This window comes from Monodelphis domestica, chromosome 7 (assembly GCF_027887165.1).
Source record: "Monodelphis domestica isolate mMonDom1 chromosome 7, mMonDom1.pri, whole genome shotgun sequence".
Taxonomy (NCBI): domain Eukaryota; kingdom Metazoa; phylum Chordata; class Mammalia; order Didelphimorphia; family Didelphidae; genus Monodelphis; species Monodelphis domestica.
In genome coordinates, this window is record NC_077233.1 from 163,777,139 (window position 1) to 163,804,975 (window position 27,837).

The 27,837-nt window shown below is 34.2% G+C and overlaps 1 long non-coding RNA gene across 1 annotated transcript in view; it reads left to right on the forward strand.

Annotated features, from left to right (window-relative positions):
* The first annotated feature begins 480 nt into the window (after positions 1-480).
* Positions 481-27,837, forward strand: part of LOC103102698 (uncharacterized) — a 53,951-nt gene continuing 26,594 nt past the window's right edge. The window contains exons 1-3 of the long non-coding RNA XR_001623530.2: positions 481-594; positions 990-1,039; positions 3,572-3,685. This is a non-coding gene — a long non-coding RNA (uncharacterized LOC103102698). The remainder of the gene's footprint in view (positions 595-989; positions 1,040-3,571; positions 3,686-27,837) is intronic.

Below are 27,837 nucleotides of genomic sequence, written 5' to 3' on the forward strand. Positions count from 1 at the left end.
TGCTATTAGTAAGTTTTGAAACTACCTTAATTCATTTTGGCCATTAAGGAACTGTTAGTAAGTTCAAGAAATCAGTTTCTATAATAACATTATTCCATACCACCATATATTCATATACCTGAAGTCAAATCAATGCAACAAACATTTATTAAGCACTTACAACTCACTGTGATAAATGCTAGAAATAAAAATGCAAGCAGAGATGCTTCAAAAAACTTACATTCTAATAGGAAATGGCAATATGAAAAAGGAAGCTGAAAGTTGGGGCAAGGAGGGAGAAGTTTACCCATACCATTGTGGAATACATATAAAGACTTGGAATGGAACTTGGAGTTGAAAGAAGAAATAGATGACCTGGGTGCCTTCTTTAAAATGAAAGTCTGAAAGAAACATACTAATCAGAGAACAGAATAACTTTCTGACCATGAGTTTTCAATATCCTTAAATATTAAACTCCAACTCCCTGTAGAAAAAGAAAAAGGAAGAGGGAATCAACAAAAAATATGGGAAGAGACTCAATTGGGATATGTTCACAGAAGACACAATGTGTATCAAAAGAAATATACCTGATTGGAATGCATGACTGGAACTAAGGTAAAACAATTATTTTGCATTCTAAGAATTCCCTATCCTGCTTTTGATGATGTAATAAACTATGGCTGAAAGACCTTAGTGTTTTGGTATAACATGCCAAACCTAAAATAGTCTGTGGGTCCTATTTTCCACTCCCATGACACATATGGCACTGGCCCAAGAACAAGATGTTGTATCAATTAAAAGAATAAATACTTCAGGCTGATTTCTTTAGATTCTACTCTTCCAAGGGACAAATAGTTTCTTTTAACTCTAGACCCCTCCTCATCAGGGTAGTGTTGGGTTATGTTTTAAACCACAACCTGATAAATGCTTCCATATGAAGTACTTACCCAACTAATCAATCTTGTAATTGGGTGTATAATTACACTTTTCATTTTTCTTTCTTTTTTAAGTGATAAAGAATCAAACTCAAGGTGACAAATCTGGACTGGAAGATGACTTTGTAAGTGTGAGAGGTTTAGTTTCTGAGATCATTGAATGAAACTGTCTAGGAGCAAGTTAATTTTCTTCATTTGAGCAGCAGAAGTCTAATCATTTTACAGAAGATATATTAGAGTTAGACAGGGCAAAGGAGAGGTGAAATATAAAATATCTATTCAGAAATATCACAAATTGCTTTGTGTTCTGAAAAGGTTTATGTTTCAAGCTCCCATCCCCACCAGAACAATTGTAATAATAGTTAGAAATAGGGTAAAATGAGTGAATCCTAGTTTTTTACCATTTACTTTTAATATTAGATGATATAATACATAACATAAAATTCTATATGTATGAATTATTATAAGTATATAATAAAATACAATGAATATGCTTGTTCAAGAGAAACAAATTCTTATACATGTCCCAAAATCCATATCATTCTTTTTTATACTTCCCTTCCTCCATCCCCCCTTCCTTTTTTTTTCCTCCCCAAGAAGGCAGGTAATATGATTAGATAGGTTGTACATATGTTATAATAATAAAAAAAAACCATGCTGAATCCTAATTTAAGTATGCTTTTGTCAAATGTTTGCTTATAAGTGCTCCAGTTAGCATTCCTTTTGTATGTACAAAATAAATACCTGCCACATACCTGATTCATATTGGAAATTAAGCACTTTTTAAAACACTCCTTGTTTGGGATAACTCTAGATATGAGCTTAAACTCAGTTTTACACAATTTTTTCATGGTGTTTTAGGATAGGAATTTAACAATGAAGAGTGTCAGAAAAGTTTATTGCAGTATGAGTTTCTTGGTCTGAAATACATGCCTAGGCCATGCAGTGATATTTAATAGTATTTATATGCATATATATTCACACTTGAATATATAACTGCATATACATTATTATTTATCTTTTGTTTCAAAGAGGACCAATGACATTTGGAATGATGTTGTGATTTGCACATGCATGAAATGTATTTAAGTGAGGCAGATTTGCACAAAGTAATCAGCATCACTCTATCTTCTGGAATCATCAAAGTCCAGGGACAAAACAAGTCAGAATGACTGCTAAGGGCCTTTGATGCAGTGGATGACTTTGGTGTCTCCAATGTATGACTAAATTCTGGTCCACAGCTCTACATCAGCTACCTTCATGGCTATTGGAACAAACTATTCTCATTTGCCCATTCCACCAGGAGAACTCTTCACATTTTGGGGTTAGACAACTCCCTAAATCATTGATGAGTTTTGAAGCCTGTCAATTACACTCAATCTGGTTTAGCATTTGATGGTTTTATTGGGGTGTGGCCACTGTGCATGCCACAGATTTATGGTGTCACAGGTGACAATAGGGTGATGGTGTTAATGAGGACTTTGAGAAATACAGGATGGATCAGCTGAAAACCAAAAGGCTTGGAACTTTGGCAACTGCCAATCAACGGAGATGGAGTCACAGTTCCATGGAATCTTAAAGGAAGCAGTTGGGCAGCTTGAGCTGTTTTGAAACTCACTTCTCTTCTGACTGTTGGGAAGAAGGTAGAAGCTGGACTCCCTCTCTTGGTCAATGATTATTTATCTGACTGAGTACTGAGAGGACTTTTGGAACTTGAGCTAAGCTCCAAAGAAGAAAGATGAAGAAACTCTGCCAGCCATTTGCTATCAACATCTCCACTTAGAGAAAAATAATTTTATTTCCTGAGTTGAACACATTGAGAAATCTCTAATCAACAGGGAAATATAGGAATTTAGGGAAACCTATTTTCTTCTCTTCACCTCCTATCTCCCTACCTCCTTTACCTTAAAGAATAAAACCTCTTAGTTAAAGAATTTGAGGGTGAGAATTAGTTATTAAAAGAAACCTTCAACCTTATCATTCTGAGAAGACTATTCAAGTTGAGAAGAGAACAGGAAGTGGTGTGGGGGGGAGGAGGGCAAGATCCAGTCTTTCCTCCAGCTTGCTTCCTGATGTCTCTGTCCTAGTACCATAATTCTCCTAAGAGGGGTATCGATTACAATGGGTAGACACTAAAGGTGGATACACAGTCCTGAAAAGATCCCAGCAAGCCCTCTCATCTCGGGTATTAGTCCTCTGGGAAAACCCCATATATCCTAGTAGATATGTGTCCATACATGTATTCCTATATATACAAAAATATGTGTATTTATTCAAACTCTATTTCTCATGTATTAACTATTGACTCTGGGTAGATAATAACAGTCTCCTAGGCAGTTCCATTTCATTGTTGAAATAGAGATAATATTTGTATAAGGTATTCCTCAGGTTGGTTGGGTACATAAAATGAATTGGTATATCTATATCTTTATCTATATCTATGTAAGACACTATGTAAGATACTGAAACACCGTAGCTATTAGCTATTATAATTATTTAAGATGATAGTCAACTATATTTGCTGTATAAGTATTACTGAAAAAGCTGAAGTAAGTGTGAATGAAATGAATTTCTGTCAAACATGGATAATAAAATGAATTTAGTTTTTCCCTTTAAATGGAGAAGCCATTCTATGTCCTTTCTTCTCCTTTTTCTAGGATCCACAAAAGTGGAAACACTGAGCTAAGATATTAAGTAACCCAAACATCCTGGAGGACAGTAATGGCATAATACCTGAAGAGCAGTTCAAAGTCTTTCATCCAGTCTACAAGGTAAGAATCACCAAAAACAGCAAGAGACAATTATATTTCAAGTAAAGGAAAGAATTGCTCCTGTGATATGGAAACTATGGCAAGTGGGTTGACAGAACTAAGGGTGTTTAGCCTGGTAAAAAAATACTTGAGTGGGCTGAATAATTATTTAAATGAGTTATTTTGAAGTGAAGTACTGTGGAACAGAGTTCAGATTTATTCTACTTGTCTCCAGAGGGCAGAATTAAAAGTAGTAGGTGGCGATTATAGAGAAGCAAATTTAAATCTGATATAATGCAAACTTCCTATTAAAGCTTCCAAAAATTGAATGATTATGGGTTCTTCCTCTTTGGAAGTCATCAGGTAAAGGCTAGGTGGCTATATGGTAGGTATGTTAGATAAAGAATTCTTATTTAGGTAAGGATTAGACCTCTGAGGTCCCATCTAACTCTAAGATTCTATGAATTGTATCCTTGAAGCCTTGCAACTTGGCACTTGCTTAAAAATGCTCCTCATTCCAGCCTACATTGCACAGCATGCCCCCCTGCTAGGTGCCTGTACCATCTTCCTTCTGTTTCTGTGATAGCATCTCCAATATAGTATTTAAAGATGATTTAGGGTTTATACCCAATTATTTTTTAAAATAAGAAGTGGAACTTAAACTTTACTCAAAAAAGGGAATTAAAATTTATCTTTCAGTGCAATGTAAACTGTAATCTACTGGTAGAAGTAGAACTTGTTTTTAAAAGAAAAATATCTTTATTTTTCTGTTCCTTCTATCTGTCAATTTTGATCTATGCATGGTTTTGAATAGGATCATGAGGGAAATCATTGTAATATGCCAAGAAATACTACACTTTTGGCATAAAAGATGTAGATGAATCCAGGAAACGTTGGAAATCTTAGGAAAAAATATGATTCTTGAATAGTTTTAACCCCAAGTGGCAAGATGCCTCTCCACATTCAGCTTCCTAAATTTGGCTTTTTGCCTTTTTATTAATGAACACTCTTCTATTTAACAATAAGAAAAAAATAATTCCAGAATTACATCGTTAAGACTTTTACTTTCTCACATTCACAGAAAATGAATGCATGTTTATGGCTAGTGCTATAGGAATCCAGCTTTAGTTTTTTTGGTTATGGGATAAAAGATTAATGATTATTATCTTCATGAAAAACTGGCATAGGTAAAATCAAATTTAGCAGTCCTCAAGATGGTGGAATAGAGGGAGGAATTCAGCTGAATTCCCTCAATATTTCCCTACAAACCATTAAAAATATATTAACCAGAATTCTAGAGTGGCAAAGCAAATACAAAATTGGGGTAAGATACTTTTCTAGCTCAAGACAATCTAAGAGTTTGGTTGGGGAGATCTGTGATAGTAAAGTGGGGGCCATCCCAGAGTACAATATATAAAGCAGAAAAACCAGCAGCAGATCTCGAGAGAGAAGCTGCAGCAATAGCAGCTTCAAGAGCTCTTAGCTCAAGTAGTAAGGTGTTTAGATGACTGGTCAGAAAAACATTACAGGAGAACCTTATTGGCACTATATACAGTACACCCATTGAATTGCTTTTACATAACTCTGTGTTTTGGGGAGAAGACAAGAACTAGTGCTTATAGTTTCAGGAACTGGGGGTCTAGTTACAGATGCAGGGCAGAGGAAAAATGCTTGTATCACTAATAAGGAAGCAGGGGCCATAATCTCAACCCCAAGACAAAGAAGTGCTAGCACTTTTGGTTACAATGCAATTCTAGATCCAAGAGGAGTTCTATCACATATGCTTAAGTGACTAGACCCTGAAGAGACCCTGGTAAAAGTTTCAAGGAAGAAAGGGACATTATAGCTTGTAGAGCTTGTGGATCAAGAGGGAAAGATCTATTCCTGGAAAAACACACAAGAACAGACACTACATTTTATCTTAGATCAAATCACCTTGGAAGCTCCAACAACTTACTTATGATCAAGAATAACTCTGAAACAGCAGCACAAAGAACTTTAAGTTTGAAGCAGTTGTCCCCACTCCCATCCCAGGAGTAGAATCCAACTTTAACATAACATAAAGTTAAAGTCAAGAAATAGGCTGCAAAAATGAACAAACAACCACAACAAAAGAATCTAACCACAAAAAAAAATCTACTAAGGTGACAGGGAAGAATAAGACATAAACTCTGAAGAAAACAATGATGTCAAAACATTTACAAACAAAACCTCAGAGAAAAATTATAATTTGCCACAAATTCAACAAGACTTCCTTGAAGTGATTAAAAAGATTTTTAAAAATCAAATAAGAGCAGTATAGGAAAAAGTGTGGAAAGAAATCAGAAGGAAACTAGGTAATTTTGAAAAGATAGTCAACAGTTTAGTAAGTGACAATTAAAAAAAAACTGAAGAAAACAACACCTTGCAACAGAGAATTGAACAAATGGCAAAAAAGGCACAAAAACTCACTGAAGAAATGAACTTTTTAAAAACCAGAATTGGCCAATTAGAGGAAAAATATCAATGCTCATTGAAGAAAATAATGCCTTAAAAATTAAAATTGGTAAAATGGAAGCTGATGATTTCATGAGATATCAAGAAAAAATAAAACAAACTAAAAAGAATAAAGTGTCAAATATCTCATTGGAAAATATCTGACATAGAAAATATATTAAAAAGAGAGAATTCAAAAAAATTTTAAATTACCTGAAAGCCATGGTAAAAAAAATCATGGACATTATTTCAAGGATTTATAGAAGAAATATGCCTTGATTTCCTAGAATCATACAGTAAAATAGAAATTGAATGAATTCATGGATCATCTCCGGAACAAAATCTCAGAATGAAAACTCCCCAAATATTATAGCAAAATTCCAGAGTTCTTAGATTAGGAAGAGATTTTTATAATCATATAGAAAGAAACAATTAACATGCCATGGAGCCACAATCAGAAATATGTAAGATTCAATAGTTTAATATTAAAGGAAAGATAATTTGGAATATGATATTGAAGAAAGTAAAGAAGTCAGAATTGCAACCAAAAATAATCTACCTAGAAAAACTAAGGATCATCCTTAAGAGAGGAAATGGATATTTAATGAAATGGAGGAATTTAAAGTATTTCTGATGAAAAGATCAAAGGTAAGTAGGAAATTTGATCTTCAAATAGAAGAATCAAGAAAAATACAATAAGGTTAACATGAATGAGAAATCTTAAGAGACTTATTATGGTTGAACTGTTTACATCCCTATATGGGAAACTGATATTGTAACTCCTAAGAACTTTATTATTAAGGCACTTAGGAGATTATGTAGACAGAAAGCTTCAATGTCAATTGATTTTGGGGTGGATGATCTCAAAAAATGAAAGGGTCAGAAGAATACACTAAGATAAGGAGAAAGGGAGAAAAAGAAATAGTGAAATTTTCCCATATAAAAGGGGCATGAAAGTAAGAGCTTTTATAATGGAGGGAGAAATGGGAGGAGTGGGGTAAAGAGCAACACTTGAACCTTGCTAATATCATAATTTGTTCAAAGAGATCATAACATACACACTCAGTTATAGAAATCTATTTTACCCAACAGGTAAATAGGAGGGGGAAAGAGGTAAGTAAAAAAGATATAAGTGGGAAAGTACCTTTTGTTAAAAAGAAACCATAGACAATTAACCAGTCCTAAATATATATGCACCAAATGGTACAGTCTCCAAATTCTTAAAGAAGAGTTAAATGAATTATAGGAAGAAATCAACAATAAAATATGCTAGTAGGAGACCTCAACTTTCGCTCTTAGAGCTAGATAAAATTGAACATATAATGAATAAGAAACAAGTCAAGGAAATGAATAGAATCTCAGGAAAAATAGAATGGGAATAGAAAGGAGTATACTTTTTTCTCAGCTGCACATTGTACCTTCAGAAAAATTGACCATGTATTGGGCCATAAAAATTTAATAGCCAAATGCAGAGAATCAGAAATGTTAAACATAACAGTTTCAGAACTTACTGCAATAAAATTACATTCAATGAGTGTGAATAAAAATGTTGATTAAATATCAATTGGAACAAAATAAATTAATCCTTAAGAATGAGTGGATCCAAGAGTAAATCATAGAAAGAGATTTACAACAATGAAACAGCATATTAAAATATTTGGAATACAGCCAAAGCAGTACTTTGAGAAAGATTATCTAAATTGTTAAATTAGTAAAACAGAGGAAGAACAGATCAGTGGGATATTAATAAAATTGGAAAATAAAAAATAAATAACTGATAAATGAAACTAGCAGTTGGTTTTATGAAAAAATAGATGAAACATTGAAAGGAAACTATTACCTCTATCAAAAATGAAAAAAGTGAATAAACCATCAAGTAAGACAAAATTAAAGTAATTTTAGGAGTTATTTTACCCAATTATATTCCCAAAATATAACAATCAAAGTGAAATGAATGAACATTTATAAAAAAAAAAATTGACCAAGTCAGTAGAAGAGGAAATACATACTGAAATTACTCATTCTTAGAAAAAGGAGTTGAAAAGGCATAAAGGATCTCCCTAAGAAAAAGTCTCTAGAATGAGATGGACCATCACAAATGAATTTTGCCAAGTAATTAATTGTAATACTTTCTTAACTTTTGGGAAAAATATTCAAAGAGTCCTACCAAATTAATTTTCTGACACAAATATAATTCTTATATGTAGATCAAGGAATGTGAAAAATAGAGAAAAAAAGTATAGACCAATTTCCCTAATGGATATTTATGTAAAAATTTTAAATAAAAAACTATCAAAGAGGTTATAACTGTATATCATAAAGCTCATATAATATGACAACTTAAAATTTATACCATGAATGCAGAACTGGTTTATACTATTAGCACAATGGACTATATTAATAACAAAACTACAACAGAAAGTAATGAATGCTGGAGGGGATGTGGCAAAGTTGGGCCATTAATGTACTGCTAGTGGAGTTGTGAATAGATACAACCTTTCTAGAGGGCAATTTGGAACTGTGCACAAAGGGTGCTAAAAGACTGTCTGCCCTTAGACCCAGCCATAGCACTGCTGGGTTTGTACCCCAAAGAGATAATAATGAAAATGACTTGTACAAGAATATTTGTAGCTGTGTTCTTTGTGGTGGCAAAAATTGGAAAATGAGGGAATGCCCTTCAGTTGCAGAATGGCTGAACAAATTGTGGCATATATTGGTGATGGGATACTATTGTGCTCAAAGGAATAATAAACAGGAGGAATTCAATATGAACTGGAATAATCTCCAGGAATTGATGGAGAGTGATATGAGTAGAACCAGGAGAACATTATATAATAATGTTCTGAATTGACTAAATAAATTAATGAAAAAAACCTGACTAAATGTTTATATTATGGTACTGAATGAGGGGAATCGAACCATGAGAACACTGTACATAGTAACAATAATTTTTATATTATGATCAACTGTGAGTGATGGACATTCTGATCAAGGCAAGGATCCAAGACAATTCCAACAGGATAAACATGCTATTTCCTTGAGAAATTATGAACTTTAAATGAATATTGAAATAATTTTTCCATTTTATTTTTCTTGCTTTTTTTGGCAAAATGACTAATATAGAAATACATTTTTATGATTTCATATAAATTTATATCACATTTCTTGAATTATTGATGGATAGGAGAAATTTTGAAGGAAAGAAGAGAATTTAGAAATAAAAATAAATGTTAAAATAAGATATATTCATTTTTTTAAAAGAAAAAATCAATTTGAATTTTTTTTTGGTGAAAATCAGATTGGGTCTTAATTTATGTTTGCCTGTAACCATCCTTTACAATTTGAAGCAAATATTTTTACCACAGAGTACCTTTCTTTCTCTTACTGTGGAATTAAGATACTGTTCCATTCTCCTCATCTTTACATCCTGTTTAATATCTCAAAGCTATAAAAGAACAAGTTTTCTTTGTAGAGAGGATAGGTGGTAGCATAAAAAGAACCTAGAGGGAATTGCTGTAGGAGACAGAATATCCTTGTAGAGAAAAGATATTTTCAAATTGAGGTGATGTAAATGTTGTAAAATGATGTAAATTGATGCTAGATGGCATTTTTAAAGGAAATAAAAGAGCAACTGAATTTACTAACAACAAAAGGCATTGATTTAAGTATCAATCTTACCATTTGCTTGCTATATGACCTTTGAAAAGTCATTTAATTTCTCTAAGTATTGGTTTTCTTACTCAAATGTTATTTTACTTGCTCTGTCTACCTTATTTGATACTATACATTGGTACGGTTTTCAAATATAAGGACAATTATTCTTCCTGTAATAAAGCACTTTCATCTACATTAGTTATTTAGGAACAGTAGAAAATTGCTTTAATGTCTCTATATTCTAAGATATCATATCATATACTGAAAAAATAAATAGCAACTTGCAAATTATTAGCCTCATAGGCTAAATGAATTCTTAAGGTTTTTTTTTGAGATCTAAGTTTGGTGAAAGTTACAAATTGGAACACTGTAGTTTTATTTCTATAATAAAATACTGCTGTTCTCTTAGACTGGTAGAAAGGGTAGCCCTAGGTGTAATGTTTGTATTTAGTAATTCCAGGGAGGGGGCACAAAAGGCAATATAGGCATAATCAAAACCATGTGGGACCAGACATATTGCCATGGACAGCATATAGAACTTCCGTGGATGGATAGAAATTGACTTAAGGGTATACATATTCTCTATAGACTACACAACTTTTACAATTTTCATCTCTGCTTCTATCCTAAAAAAACTAAATACTAGCATGGAATCAAAACCAACAGGAGAAGTAACCCTCAGCTGGTGATTTATTGATCAAAGGTTTCTTCCATCTGTGTTAATTGCAATATGATTGCTATGTGTCTGGCTGTCATGAGGGTTGCTCAGAGCCATGGAATCAGGATTTTCCCATTAACTGCAGTAGCTTGTGAGTTTTTTTCTTGCTTAGGTATTAGTATGAGCTCTGTATATCTCCTTTGAGGTCTCTGCTATTGGGCAAGCTCCAAGAGAGATTTTCTGGGTGTACAAATGTATGTAGTGGGGAAGACAAATGTTGGTGGTAGTGTGTTGATCTGTGATCATGTGTGAGTAAAGCAGAGGGTTTAGAAAACAAGATTGTGTCAGTCAAAATGCTAATGAAATCACAGAAGGCATAGAAAGTCATTAAAAAGTCATAATTATGTATTTCATAACAAATTTCTGCCTCTAAGACTTTTCCTATTTTGAGTTCCATATACAGAAAAAGGAATATCCCTATAGAGTAGCTGGTCTATGTGGGGACATTTTAATTACTATTTATAATGAAAGAAGTAGAATATTTAGGCAACTTATGTCATGGAGTGAATAGAGTGTTGGCCCTAGAACCAGGAAGACTCATCTTCCTGAGTTCAAATTTGGCGTCAGACATTTACTAGCTATGGGATAATAGGCAAAGCATTTAACTCTTTTCGCCTCAATATGCTCATTTGTAAAATGAGAGGAAAAAGACATGGCAAACCATTCCAGTATCTTTGCCAAGAAAACCCTAACTAGGGTTGCAAGTTGTTTAAACCAACTGAAAAATTACTGAATACTTACCAAAAAAGTGTTTTTCCTCAAATTCCTTCTAAATAATCTCAACAAAAATGAATCAAAGAATTTTTTATTCCTGGTGAAAAATGTTAAAATTTGGAGAAAGGAAATGAGGAAACTTCTAGAGAGAAAGAAATTTGGCCATTTACAGTTTGCAGCTACCTCAGCTGAAGACCTGTTAGGAATGTTATAGCTTCAGGCTCTTTGATCTTACCCCTTTCTCTCATAATCTTCTTAAAACCTTTCCTCAAGATTCCTCTTTTAGCCTGAATTGTTTAGATGTTGTTGCTTGGTGTTGAGTTTTCTAAAACTGTGGAATTTGGATTCAGTGGTGTAAAGGATAATTTAGTGTTGTGACCTAAACTATGTTAATTATTTGGTCACCATGGATATTCCAAATATAAAAGAAATATAACCAAGTTAGCTGGAAATTTATAGTGATTTAATTTATATAGTGGAAAGAAATTAAGAAGAAGGAAGAAGGAAAAGGGTGTAGGATTTCTCCCACCTGGCTAGTGCTAGGAGGAAGATCAGAGGCTCTAGGAAGATAAGCTTTTGAAGAGTAAGGAGGAAAGAATCAGCTTGAACTCCAAAGGGTTCAACCAAGATGCCTGAACCTGAATCAACTCAAGGGCAAACTCACCACCAAACCCAGACAATAGCTGCCACCACGCCAAAATGTTGGAACACTTAGCATGCTGCCAGCAAGAGTCGCCTCTCCAGGGAAAGAGAGAGAGAGAGAGAGAGAGCAAGTGATGTGCCTAATATAGACAGTTTTACATCACTTTCCTGCATATCATCTGTACCAATGATAGCTTAGCTTGACTTAGAACAGCCCAGGGATCTGTCTGCTTTTTTCTGCACATCTGTTGAAGGACATTTCCTCAGATAATTAAATCTTTGAGTATGTGCAGGCATTCCTGACCTTGTTAAACTAAGTAGCGTGGAGAAATGTATAGTTCCCAAGACTTGATTCTGTTAAACCAAGTATCGCCATTGTTACTAATCAGGAAATAGCTAAATCAGATTTTCTAAAGTACGGCCTGAGTAGGGTGGAGTAGTTTCAAAATTCACAGTGGATACAATGCATTGCATCGCTCCCTGACCAATGTTCAAAATTAAGCCTGTTTCTTAGAAAGTCCTTTATTCAGGTATAGAATAAAAGTTCTCAATATGTCACGAATATACCCTCATGCAATTGTAATTCCCTCATATTTTCTCTGAGAAGGAACTTATTGCACTAAAAAATAGAAATTTTCCCTATGTTATTTAAAGAAAGAAGAAATAGTGCTCAATCTCTTTTTATTTGGTGGCTGGGAAGGAGGAGAGTAGGTCTGATTCAAATTCTCTGATTTCAATAGTGAAATCACTCCGAGAAACTACTTTCTCAGTTGTAGATCTAGTACTTTTCTGCATCTAATATTTTGAATAGTTGCTAGGGGCAAAGATGTCAAGTACCTTGACTAAGAGGTGATTTGAACCTAGGTCTTCCTGTCTCCAGGACCATCACTCTATTCATATGGTATGGTGCTTTTATCCATTTTAAATATAAGTAATGACATGTAACCTCATTATATTTAAAATGTTAGTTGAATCTCTTTTTTCTTTATGTTTATAGAAATTCTCCATGAAATCTCTACTATGATGGCAATTAATGACCTTATTTCTATATTCATTATTAGCTACTATAGAAAAAAATATAAATCAGTCACAGTGAAAAACAAAAAAAAAGTCATCTCTAATGACTTCACACTTATTGTCTTCTCCCTCTCCACTCCTCACTTAACCTAACAAGTGTAGACATTTTCTTGGCATCATTTTCGGTACCATTCCACAATATTTGAACTGTACATTATTGGGGGGATAGTTTGATATGTTCAATTACCCTGTCAAATAATTTTAGCAGCATTTTTTATTTCCTTTGGGTTTATATCAAATTTCCCCCAACTGTCTCTGCAGAATAGAGCTAGGGTGATTTCCCCAGTGAGTCCCTTTGCTAATATATATATATATATATATATATATATATATATATATATATATATATATATATATATATATATATATATATATTCTACTTGTGCTACTATTTCAAAATGGAAAGTTATCTCTCTCTCTCTCTCTGTATTTCTGTCTGTCTGTCTGTGTCTCTCTCATAAATAATAATCCAAATAAATTTCTATTCCCTAACCAGATTGTCTTTCTTGTATAGTTTTCTGTAAATGCTGTGACAAGGAAATCACTTTAAAAGACTGATATATATTAATTTTAAGGTCACCAAGGAATTCAGCTATGTAATTCCTAAATGAAAACTCAAGTCAGCAGTCAACCTTTTATGGAGCTTTTAATTACAAACAGGAGGAAGAAAAGTATTAGAGAGAGAGAGAGAGAGAGAGAGAGAGAGAGAGAGAGAGAGAGAGAGAGAGAAGGGAATAGGGCTTAAATACCCCCACTGTTTAGGCTGGGCCAAAAGGCCCAAGCCCTTAGATAGCTGAGGCAAAGAAAAGAGATCAGTCCCTATCATTCACGTGACCAAAATGGAGAAACAGTCTCAGGGGCCTCCACCTCCAGCCTCCTTCAGAGCAAGCTTCTCAGAGCACCACCTCTCAGAGCAAAACCTCTCGAACCATCCCTCAGTCCTCAGACCCCGCTATCTTTAAGGAAACCATCTCAGTTCCCTCCCCTCAGTTCTCACATCTACCAATCACTGTCCATGTCTTCCCTGTGCCAATGGTGGCTCCTCTAGCTTAACCCAGGACCACCCAGAGGTCTGCCCCTTTGCACATGCCTGTTGAAGGTCATATTCTCAAATAATTAAATTTTGAACTATGCTGCAACCCTTCCTAAATCCTGTTAGGACTGAGTAGGGTGGAGATTGTAAGTTCCAAGACCTGGTTCTGTCATTCCAAGTATCTCTATTGTATCAATTCTAAAATCAATCATGACTCAAAGAACTTCCTGTTCTATGCTTAAGTATAGGTCAAAGCCCTTTCCATTGTTCAAGGTTTCTGTCCTAAAGTAATCTTAAGTAGGGAGGAGAAAGACCCTCCCATGCCAAGGGGGGTTCACATTCCAATAGACTATCAGTAGGAAATTTTTCAAGTATGAAATTTTCCAATGGTGAAATTTCCAACATTTATAAGTCTAAGAAATTTTAAGGTTTACAATGCAGTATGGGAGATTAGATCCCACCCTAAACTACTTCTTACACCAAAATTCTGCTAGGTAGCCACAGATGTCTAAATCTAAGGTTATTCTTGAATATTGATTGTTATTGTTAATGATGCTTAAAGAGATGAATGCCTACTAGCTAACTGACTGTCAGGTAAATTAAACCTTCTGAAAACTGAAGGAAAACTAACTCTGAGACAAAAGGAAATTTCAAGTGAAGAGTATTACTAGATTACCATATAAAGACCTTATAATCAATAATTATGAGAGTTCAAGCCCAAACTCTATGTTGTAGCTTAGCAGCTTTTCCTTGCTTGAGAAGAGTAAAAAAAAGTTTTCATATCTTCTAATGAAATAAAATATAGCAAAAAGAAGCTCACTGAATTGAAAAATCATTGTAGTGAGAAAAGAATATATGGAATTGTACAGGAAAATTGTCATTGCCTTACTGTTGTTAAGGAAAACAAATATTAAAAGTGGAGGAAGTGGGAAACAGTGGGCAATGTCAAATTGTTAATCAATCAATCTACCACACAAAGTAAAATATAAAGTATAAAGTATTACTTGCTCTGATACTATCACTAGGCATGAAAACATCTCAACCAATAAATTAAAGATTTCAGACTATTGGAAAAAGGCCTTGCTTTCCATTTAGTCAACTGGAATGATATTGCACAGGAAGGGAGTTCCTGTTGAGAAAATACTTACCCTGTGATTCATTTTAGAAAATAGTGACCAAATTTAGAACCTAGGTTTAGAGAACTAGAATTTTAGGGTGAAAGTCTTCTAGCTAAGTCTTGGTGAAAAAATGAATCAATTGTTGAGGGGAGAAGAGAGCAATTTAGCATCAGTTTTTGCCTCCTACTTCTTTTCTTTCTAAGGTCTATAAAGGATCCAGTGACTTTGGAGTTTATCATTAGCATTCTAGAAGAGTAGCAACCAGTAATAGTGGGGACAATTTCTATATGAAGGTTGACACAATAAGAAAAAAGCAGATTTAGGGATCTAAAAAAGCCTTAAAGAAAAAAAGTTATTTTATCCTAGAGAAACATCTTGAGAACTAGAGGAGGAAAACTTCTAGGAGCTATAAATTTTACCTTTTCTCTGTGTTCTCTTAGCTTGAACTCACTTTTCTCTGGATTTTTTTGAGGGAGAAGAGACTTTTGGGAAGTTGTTTGTTTCAGACATACCACCATACTAAATATCTTTTTCTGAAATTAGATTTGGCTGACTAATTGATATCAACTGATTTTCATGACAGAAGTACAGTAGTGGGGGCTCCTGAGTAATGGCATGATAAAGAGTCACTAAAGCCTCTCAGACTATAGACCTATAGACTGCCTGAGAAGATATTTTGCCTTTTACCTTCTGGAAATAAGATCAATAGTGAAAGTGGAGATTGGAAGACTGGATTAGAGCCTGAGCTATATGTTCATTAAATTTTTTCTTCCTGTTAACCTGTATTCTTGAAAGTATCCCTTCCTGAGAAGAGTGGGAGCTGGGAAAGGAATAAAAGTATAAGTCATCAAGAAATGTTTGGAGAAGTGGCTATAACAAGTACCTGAACCTTTTAGTAACCCTAAATCACAACTTCAGAGTCAGAAGTAGACTCAATGGTAATTTATTTTATCTTTTAGCTGAAACAGGATTCCTTTTATGATAGTTCCAATGAGTAACCATTTAACTTTTATAAAGACCTTTCATCATCAACAGTGAAAAGTAAGATGAACAAATGTTCCATAAAATCATGAAATTGTGTTCCTTATTACTTTTTGGATTCTCAATAAACTCAGTCAATCTATTAGTTGTCTTGCCCAGTAAAATTTATAAGAATATTTAGATGTAACTTCACATGTCTTATGCTATGTGTTTAAAGAAAATCAAGATTGGTAAGACTCAATTCTTCCAATAGTATGTTGACTCTGTGATTGTTGGACAAGGATCGCATATTTAGAGTAACAATAATTAAGTTACTTTTTTGTAGATGATTTAACGTTTTCAAAATTCCTGGCACCTTTATTCTCTCTTTCTGTCACTGTGAATTTAGAAGCCTAAGATACTTACAGAAGATTGGATGCCATTCTTGGTTTCAAGGATTAATATTGCCCAAGAATTAATTACTGAGTATTTAACTAAGAACAGGGAGTCATTCTGTACTTAGCTGGGCTGGTTCTTATATAGCAGATATAATGTTATCATAAATGTACCTGAAACTTTCTTGTATTGTATGATCAGCCAGAACTGACTCATTCTATTGTCATAGCCTTAAAGAACCCAGAATTACTTCCATGGCACATTGAATCATTACAGTATGGCTTTCATACAGATTATTATTATTAGTAGCATGATTTGTGACTTTTAATCGCTCATCTGTGAGTTCAAACAGAATAAATTCGATTTCTACCATCTGACTTAAAGGTAATTTTCTCTTTGGTGTCATTGTCTCTACTTTCCAGAGCCAAAGTTTTTAGCTCTTAATTAACTCTAAGAATTCTTAATTGTGTGTGTGTGTGTGTGTGTGCTCACGCGCACCCACATTTGTTTGATGATGTACATCTTTGGCCATCTGGCAATGTATGTACTTTTCAGAATGTTGTTTTTTTAGTACATAAAGTAAAATACATAGCATTTATAATATTACAAAGAAAAACAATTTCTTTGAAATAGACATTTTATATGTAAACACACATATGTGCACACACATGAAAATTATATAATTATATGTTATGATAATTGTATACAAACATCTCTATTTACCTATCTATAAATATTATAGATATACACATATATATATATATATATGTACATATATATATATACATATATAACAAACAAGTTAATTGACTCCAGACTAAGAACCTCTATCGCAGCATTGCTTTTAGTATGCAGGACCTTTTAGGACTTATGTTTGGTTAGCATAGCCTTAAAAAAACTCAGAATTGCTTCCATTTCACAGTGAAAAATTGGAGTAAACTCTAGGAAAATCTTCAAATATAGTTTAAGTATGACTTGTGTCTAGGATTCCCCCAAATGTGCATAATAGGCTCCCTAGCTCCCACATGAACACTCAAGGTACCAATAAGGGTACCTTGTTAGAGAATATCCTTTATTTCACCCCATAGAAAATGTAGAAGACAAAATGTGCTCACAGGAGCCGATAAATAGTTATAGGGAACACATAGGGCACTCAAAGGATTTGATACTGCCCATAAGCAAATACTCATAACAGAGAAAGCACTTATAGTAATTCCTTTCAGAAGAAACTGAAATTGGAATTGTTATCAACACAACTCTTTGACATTCCAGTGAATCTCTCTCTCCCAATGAGTCCCATTCAAGCCCTCCCAGACTCATAGTGACAGATGATGGTTTAGCTTACCTTGGAAACCAATAGATTTGGGCACTGGTCAGACATCCATGGGTCAAAATAATTCACTCTAATAATTTTGTGCCTCCGTTCCATGGTTTTGCTCTTTTGCTTCAGAATTTTTTTCAAGAAAAAATATTACTCAGGAAATCATCTTCTTTCTTAACTTCAGTTCTTCAGAAATTTAATATAATTATACTTCAATATAATTGTTTTCCTTTGTGATCCTGCATATTTTATTTTTGCCTTTAAGCATATTATTCTGAAAAAGGGTCTATTAGCCACTAGTTCATGAACTAACTGGGTTCATGGCTTTAAAATGTTCAAGAACCCTTCCTCTAGAAAATCTCTTCCATGAACACTTGAATATGGACATTTGCACAAATGGAATCAAACTATAAGGAATTTCAAAAACTGAAATGTCCAGGATCTCTCCTTTTTCTGTAGAACATGCTCGGTTTTGGAATCATAGTGCTGAGGAAATTGAACTCCACCTCTCCCATTCTTTAAATAGGATGCTACAGTTCAGGAATGTTGTCTCTGAATTCTTTCTTCTCAGGTCACAGTGGCAAGCATATGTCTGCTAGTAGTGCTAGTGATTCTGCCCCAAGTTACCATCAGCTATTACTGAGAGTGGAGTAGGGATGAGAGAATCAGCCCTTACTTTTCTTTTAACATTCCAGAAGAAAAGTCCAAGGAAAAGGGTCGTTGTAAAATTGTTTTATATGTTGGACAGATGGGAGACTCCTCTAACAAGAGTTTATTTTCCTGAATTCCTTCCAACCTAACATCTTTAGTAGTGTCCCAAACAAAAAATCTTACTGGGCATACTTATATTTGATAAATGTATCCTTTTCCTATGTAACTATCTTTGCCACAATCCAACAACCTCTGACATATACTCCTGACAACATAAGGGGAGGCTCAGATCTTATCAAAGAGTCAATTTTCATTTGCTTTGTGATATAATGCCATTATTACAAGCCCTCAAGTAAATTCTATCCTAGACCTCAAGCAGCTTGACGGCTAATTTAAAGGCTAAGTATTTGCCCAGGGTTATTTGTAACATTGGTGATTACAGCATAGATACTCAGGGAAAGTTTCTTAGGTAATCAGATTCTGCAGTACAATACCACCCTGCCTTAAAGAGGTATTGCCTGAATAATTTTTTGTCCTTTCTTTAAACAACATTTATTGTATCTTCAAGTATTGCAATAAATTGCACCATATTTCTATAAATACTGACTTAGAAACCATAGAACAGTAATCTTACCCATTGTGGTGACTATTTTGTATAGGTTAATCTTCTTAATGCTTAAACTACATATTGATGAATTCTCTCCACTTCCTACTCAATTTTTTTTTCTCAAAAGAGTTGTATTGGTATTGATTTAAATATTTGAAAGGTCTTATTAAATTATTCCTTACTTTTTAATTGAATTTAATCAGTCAGTGATCTAGCTCAATATAGACAGGTTCTGAAATGACTTCTCTATCTTCTAAACCATTCTTTCTAATTAATAGTTTTCTTCTCTTCCTTCCCATCCTATCTTTTCCTGTTTCTTCCCCTCTTCTCCTAATCTCCTTTTCCCCCCTGAATCCCCTTGTTCCACTATCCCTTTCCTTCCTATATGCTATTTTTCTTCCCTGCTTCTTCCTCTTGTTTTCATGTCTTCCTTCCTGCCTTTTCACCTCTCCTTCTGCCTTTGCTTTCCCTTTCACCCTTCTTTCTGTGGTTTCTACATCTAAGCCTTTGACTCTTTTTAGTAGAATATATAATACATGTTTCCCAGTTTGCTAGGCATTCTGCTAAATTCTGGGAATACAATACAAGTTAATAAGAGTCTCTTCTAAAAGAGAAGACATTTGAATGTAGGGAGACAACATATATTCCATATTCTAAGAGTAACTGGAAGTTGGGAGCAGTAAAGGGGAGCAGAACTGTGAGGAAGGGTAAAGTAACCTGGGAGCAGTACACTAATACAGTACTTGGTAAGAAGTGAAAATAGGAATCAGAAAAGAGAATTCAGGTGTGAGTGTGAGGAATAATAATAAGGATCCTTCCTAAATAGTAATGCTAGGGAGTTTGTTAACAATCCAGAAAACAAGGACTCAGGCCAGAATTTTCTCTATAATAGCAAAAGAAAAAGTGAAGAGAGAAGCAATCATAACTGAGGTGAATCATAGCTAAAATTGTTCTTAAAATGTTGTCCCAAGGAGATAGTCACCAATCAGGAAATTTCTCTAAACAGACAACATAGCAGTCAAATATTTTGGGGAGGGAGTCAAGGCATGTGTAAGTGAATCGAATGAAATATATGATTAAAGAAATTATTAATCATAGTCACAAAAATGGCAAATTTTTTGCTTCTTTTACTTCGAATTCCTGAACTATTTACCAAACATACTTTGTATTGTTCTTTCCGATGCTGATGTTTGTACTGAAACCAGTGTACATTGAGGTTTGTATTTCTTTAGTTTGGATTATATTGTTAAAATCTTTGAGTTTCTCTTCTTTTTTGTGCTTTGCAAGGGACAATTGATGTAAAAGCTAAAATTTTCTTTATGGTGGTCTGATTGCATATACTTATTTTAATTACTTTAAGGCAAGATGACTAAGTGTCCCAGTATGATATTTCTTTTTTGGGATATTTCTTTCTCCTACCATCTGTAAAAATACAATTTCTTGTGAGTAGGAATTGTTTCATTTTTTGATTTGGTATAGCTAGAACCTATCACAGTCTGGAACAAAGTAGATCCTCAACAAATGTTTGTTTATTGATTGATTGGCTGATAGTATTCACCTTCCGAAGGAAAACCTGTTAGTAACGCTTTTATTTAGCTGGAAATTCATAATGCCTTCTGGTTTCTTTTTTAAATTATTTATTTTTAAAACAGAGATACATCTTTATTCTTCTTTTAGTTCCAGATTTTCTCCTTCTCACTCTTTGTTCCTTCTACCCAATTAGAAAATAAAAGAAACAAAACCTATTACAAATATGGATTCATGCAAAACAAATTTCCATATTAGGCATGTTCCAAAAAAAGCAAGATTAAGAAAGATTGAAATATATACTCTTCAGTTTGTAGCCTGAGGTGGATAGTATGTTTAATCATAAGTCCTTTGGAATCCTGGAAGGGTAGTGTGGATAAGTTGATGAAAACCTTCACCAATGTTGTGGTAAAATCAGAGGAAAGAAAGGAGATTATTTGAGAGATGTTGCAAAATGACTCAAGTAATTTGCATATTATTGAATTAGTAAAGTACTGACATTTAGTGACATTTTGGTCTCATTTTCTTCCCATTCATCCTCTTCTTGATCCCTAAGCATTTTAAGGAACCCTAAATATGGAGTTTCATCAAAACTCAGAGCAACAAACTTTGTTACTTTGTGCTTGGCTGATACCAGTATTTTAGATTTTATTATTGGTGGACTGGGGCAAAGTGTGGCACTGGCTTTTAACAGGGAATGTTATATTCCAGTAGAATTTCTATTATACTATATCACCTGTAAGATCTGACTGTCAGGGATCCAACTAGAGGCTAATGAGATGGAGAGTTGAATAATTAATGCAAGCATAATTTTATTAGAGGAGAGGAGGGGGCAAAGTTGGAAAGAGAGGCAGGTGGCAGAAGAAGTGTCATCGGATGGGGGGGGGAAGGGAGAGCAAGGGAGAAGCCCAAAGCTTGCGGTTGGCTAGGGATCTCCACCTGGGTAAAGAAGGGGTCAATCTTTTCTAGAGTGGTAGTCTGGGATGAGGTAATTGGATTGCTTCTATTGGTCAAAGTGGGGTATTTGTTCAGCAGATTTGATGACTCTAAAAGTCCCTTAAGTGGTTTGGGAAACTTGGGCTCTGGGGGTGGGAAGTTCTCAAGCCTGATGGTCAGTGATGTGGGAGATGATTTGTCTACGCCTGACAGCAAAGTCCTGATGTTTTACCAGGTTTTTCTGGGGCTTTATCTCACAGGTTGGACAGGTGCTGGAGTGGAGTTGGGGGCTATTGGTCTCTGTAGGGAAGGGGGAGGCTTTGGTCCCAGGATCTATCATCAACCTTATTTATTAGGTTATGTAGGTCAGGGATGTCAAATATTTTCTTATTTTTCTTTAGTTTGGAGAAATCAATCAGGTTAAGAGTTAGGAAAGAAGAGTCATACTCAAGACTGGCCAGTAACTTGTAAATGAATAAAAATATTCACCTAACCTTTGAGTATATTTTCCCAATCAGGAAAATGAGGATAACATTTCATTGCAACTAAGTGATTAAAAGATAATTAAAGAATACACGAACACTTCCACAAAACATGTCCACAAAGCATTCAATGTCACTTTAATGTATTTGTACACTTTTATTTGAAGCTAGATTCCTATATTTTCACATTGGTCTTGCAGTGAAAACAATTCCTGCAACCACATGAGAAGAAAAGAAAGAAAACTAAACCCTTAATATGTCCCTGAAAATGCTACTGCATTGGCCTTCATTTAACCCCACACTATATGAATATATTTATTTTTTAATTTTTAAAAATTTTATTTAATTAGTCAATTAAGAACATTATTCCTTGGTTATGTATTAGTGGGGGAATTGAGAATAACCAAAGTTGCCAGATACTTGGGGGAATAAATATAAAATAACACCATTTCTTCTTTCCCTTCCCCAAGCAGTGCTGTTAACAATAGAGTCAGGTCTGATTGGAGCTGAAAGGATAAGTAAAATTCCTCTCAGCCCCTTCTTCTTTAGATGATGTTCTTTGAAATTCCCCTCCTAATACATTGAATCTAATTGAGACTCTAGTAAAAATCAAGTTGTCCATTTATTTGGGTTAAAAAGGGTTGAAATGTAATGAGGACAGAGGGAAAGAAGAAATACCTAGCTATTTCCCTATACAGATGATCTTAGGGAGTCTTTAGAATAAGTTCTGGGTTTCCCCTAAGGGAAATAGTCTTTATCCTAAAGGTATCACCAATGGAAAAAAAAAAAGATTTTATGTTGCTCAGGCAAAAGGATTAAGAGACGTGTATAATCTTCCCAGCAAAGGGTTAGATCCCTCTCCCTTCAGACCATGGAGAAAAGAACCTTTAGCTTCTCAACTGATGCCCTTTTAGCTTGGCTAGAAAGTTCCATATCATCTCCAGATGGCAGCTGGATTCCATCTAATCTTCTCCTGAGAGAGCCTTTCAAATTTGGTCTTTCTGGTCATTCCCTCTTATAAAGTTACAAGAATGATATTCATCCCCTCCCCTCCCCCATCCCTTCCCATAGCCAACATGCAATTCTACTGGGTTTTTCATGTGTCCTTGATCAGAACCTATTTCCATATTGTTGATTTTTGCACTAGGATTATCATTTAGAGTCTATATCCCCAATAATATCCCCCTCTAATGATGTAATCAAACCCTTGTTTTTCTTCTGTGTTTCTACTCCCACAGTTGTTCCTCTGAATGTGGATAGTGTTCTTTCTTACAAATCCCTCCCAGTTGTTCAGGATCACTGCATTGCCACTAATGTAGTCCATTACATTCAATTGTACCACAGTGTATCAGTCTCTATATATAATGTCCTCCTGCTTCTGCTCCTCTCACTCTGCATTAATTCCTGGAGGTCATTTCAGTTCACATGGAATTCCTCCACTTTATCATTCCTTTGAGCACAATAGTATTCCATCACCAATATATACCAAAATTTGTTCAGCCATTCTGCAATTGAAGGGCATCCCCTCATTTTCCAAATTTTTGCCACCACAAAGAACACAGCTATGAATATTCTTGTATAAACCTTTTTCCTTATTATCTAATTGGGGTATAAACCCAGCAGTGCTATAACTGGATCATAGTTCCAAATTACCCTCCAGAATGGTTGGATCAATTAACAACTTCATCAGCAGGGCATTATTGTCCCAACTTTGCCACATCCCCTCCAGCATTCATTACTTTCCTTTCCTGTCATGTTAGCCAATCTGCTAGGTGTGAGGTGGCACCTCACAGTTGTTTTGATTTGCATCTCTCTGATTATAAGAGATTTATAACACTTTTTTCATGTGCTTATTAATAGTTTTGATTTCTTTATCTGAAAATTGTCTATTCATGCCCGTTGCCCATTTATGAATTGAAGAATGAATTGATTTTTTGAACAACTGATTTAACTCTATATAAATCTGAGTAATTCGTCCTTTGTCAGAGATTTTTGTTATGAAGATTCTTTCCCAATTTGTTGCTTCTCTTCTAATTTTGGTTGCATTGGTTTTCTTTGTAGAAAACCTTTTTAATTTGATGTAATCAAAATTATTTATTTTACATTTTGTGCTTTTTTTTTAACTCTTGCTTGGTCTGAAAATCTTTCCTTTTGCAAAGATCTGATATGTATAGCATTCTGTGCTCACTTAATTTATTTATAGTTTCCTTCTTTATATTCAATTAATTCACCCATTCTGAGTTTATCTTGGTGTAGGGTGTGAGATGTTGATCCAACCTCAATCTCTCCCTTACTGTCTTCCAATTTTCCTAGCAGTTTATATAAAATAGTGGATTTTTTCCCAAAATCTGGGATCTTTGGGCTTATCATAGACCCTCTTGCTGAGATTACTTACCCGAACTCTATTCCACTGATCCTCCTTTCTGTCTCTTAGCCAGTACCATATTGTTTTGATGACCACTACATTAAAGTATAGTCTGAGATCTGGGACTGCAAGTTCTCCTTCCTTCACATTTTTTTAAATGTTTTCCATGGATATCCTTGATCTTTTGTTCTTCCAAATGAACTTTGTTATGTTGTTTTTATAATTCAGTAAAAAAGTTTTTTTTGGTAGTTCAATGGGTATGGTACTAAATAAGTAAGTTAACTTGGGTAGGATTGTCATTTTTTTTTAAATTTCAGCTCATCCCACCCATGGGCAATCAATATTTTTCCAATTGTGTAGATCTCATTTTAATTGTGTGGAGAGTATTTTGTAGTTGTGTTCATATAATTCTTGAGTTTGTCTTGGCAGATAGATTCCTAAGTATTTTATATTGTCTAGGGTGATTTTAAATGGAATTTCTCTTTTTAATTATTGCTGCTGAGATGTGTTGGAAATACATAGAAATGCTGATGATGTATGTGGGTTTATTTTGTAACCTGTAACTTTGCTAAAGTTGTTGATTCTTTCGACTAGCTTTTTAGTTAATCTCTAGGATTCTTTAAGTAGACTATCATATCATCTGCAAAGGGTGATAGCTTGGTCTCCTCATTACCTATTTTAATACCTTCAATTCCTTTTTCTTCTCTAATTGCTACTGTTAGTACTTATAGTACAATGTTAAATAATAGAGATGATAATGGACATCCTTGTTTCACTCCTGATCTTATTGGGAAGGCTTCTAGTTTATCCCCATTGCAGAAGATGTCTACTGATGATTTTAGATATTTACTGTTTATTATTTTTAGGAAAGACTCTTCTATTCCTATACTTTCTAGTTTTTCAATAGGGATGAGTGTTACATTTTGTCAAAGGCTTTTTTCTGCATTTATTGTGATAATCATGTGTTTTTTGTTGGTTTACTTGTTGATATGGTCAATTATGTGGATGGTTTTCCTAATATTGAAACATCCTTGCATTCCAGGTATAAATCCCACCTGATCATAGTGAATAACCCTCATGATCACTTGCTGGAGTCTTTTTGCATCTATGTTCGTTTAAGGAGATTATTCTATAATTTTCTTTCTCTGTTTTTGTCCTGCTTGGCTTTGGAATCAGTACCATATTTGTGTCATACAAAATATTTGGTCTAATTCCCTCTTTGCTTATTTTGTCAAATAGTTTGTATGGTATTGGGATTAGCTGTTCTTTGAATGTTTGATAGAATTCCCTTGTGAAACTGTCAGGCCCTGGGGATTTTTTCTTAGGGAATTCTTTGATGGCTTGTTCAATTTCTTTTTTTGATATGGGATTATTTAAGAATTCTATTTCTTCTTCTGTTAATCTAGGCAATTTATATTTTTGTGAATATTCATCCATATCACCTAGATTACCGTATTTATTACCATATAATTGGGCATAATAGTTTTTAATGATTGCCTTAATTTTCTCTTCATTAGAGATGAGGTCTCCCTTTTCATATTTAATACTGTTAATTTGGTTTTCTTCTTTCCTTTTAAATTAGTTTGACCAGTACTTTGCCTATTTTATTTCTTTTTTTTTCAAAGTACCAGCTTCTATTCTTATTTATTAAATCAATAGTTCTTTGACTTTCAATTTTATTAATTTGTCCTCTGATTTTTAGGATTGTTAATTTAGTTTTCATCTGAGAATTTTTCATTTTTTCACTTACTAGTTTTTTTTTTTCATTTACATGCCCAATGCATTGACCTCTACTTTCCCTAATTTGTTAATATATGAACTCAAGGATATAAATTTCCCCCTAAGTTCTGCTTTGACTGCATCCCATAGATTGTGAAAGGATGTCTGATTATTGTCATTTTCTTCAATGAAATTATTAATAATTTCTATGATTTGTTCTTTAACCAATTTTGGAGAATGATATTATTTAATTTAAAATTAACTTTTGGTTTACCTCTCCATTTATCCTTACTAATTATTATTTTATTGCATTATGATCTGAAATGTTTGCATTTATTATTTCTGTGCTTTTGCACTGGTTTGCAATGTTTTATGCTGTAGTACAAGGTTAATTTTTGTGATTATAACATGTGGTGCTGAAAAGAAGGGGTATTCCTTTTTTGTCCCTATTTATTTTTCTCCACATATCTACTAAATCTAATTTTTCTAAGATTTCATTCACTTCTTTTACCTCTTTCTTATTTATTTTTTGGTTTGATTTGTCTAGTTCAGATAGAGGAAGGTTCAGGTCTCCCACTAGAATTCTTTTGCCAACTATTTAATCCTTAAGCTCTACTATTTTCTCCTTTATAAATGTGGATGCTATGTCATTTGGTGCATACATGTTGATTACTGTTATTTCCTTACTGTCTATACTTCCTTATTTATCAAGATGTAATTATCTTCCCTCTATCTTTTGACTAGTTCTATTTTCACTTTGGCTTTGTCAGATATCATGATTGCAACTCCTGAGTATTTTTTCTTAGTTGATGCCCAATAAATTTGGCTCCATCCACTTAGTTTACCCTATGTGTGTCCAACTACCTCATGTGTGTTTCTTGTAGACAACATATGGTAGGGTTTGGGTTTCTAATCCACTCTGCTATTTGTTTGCATTTTATGGGTGATTTCATTCCATTCACATTTAGAGTTATGATAACCAGCTGTGTATTTCCCAGCATATTGATTTCCACTCCTAGATCTGCCCTTTATTCTTTCACTATTTCCTTCTACTCCAGTGTTTTGTTTTTAATCAGTCCCCTTTAATTTGCACCTTTATTTTACTTCCCTTTTTACCCTCCCCTCCATTCTTATTCTCCTCTTATTTTCTTTATGGTATTTTTAGACTACCCCTCCTCTCTTGTATTGCTTCACTCCCCACCAGACCATTTCTTACCCTTCTACTTCTGTATAGGGTGCAAATCTATTCTCTGCCCCAATGGATTGGATTGTTCTTCCCTCTGTGAGTCAATTTCAGTGCATGTAAAATTGAATATTACCCATCTAAAACCTCTTTACCCTTCCTTTTTCCCCTTTCTTAATTATGTTTTGATGATTCTCTTGAGTTCTGTGTTGGGGCATCAAATTTTCTGTTAAAGTCTGGCCTTTTCTTTTTTTGTAAACATTATTTTATTTGGTCATTTCCAAATATTATTCATTGGAAACAAAGATCATTTTCTTTTCCTCACCTCCCCCCCCCCCCACTTCTCCCATAGCCGACACATGATTCCACTGGGTATCACATGTGTTCTTGATTCGAACCCATTTCTGTGTTGTTGGTATTTGCATTAGAGGGTTCATTTAGAGTCTCTCCTCAGTCATATCCTCTCCACCCCTGTAGTCAAGCAGTTGCTTTTCCTCGGTGTTTTTACTCACACAGTTTATCCTCTGCTTGTGGATAGTGTTTTTTAGATCCCTGCAGATTGTTCAGGGACATTGCATTGATTCTAATGGAAAAG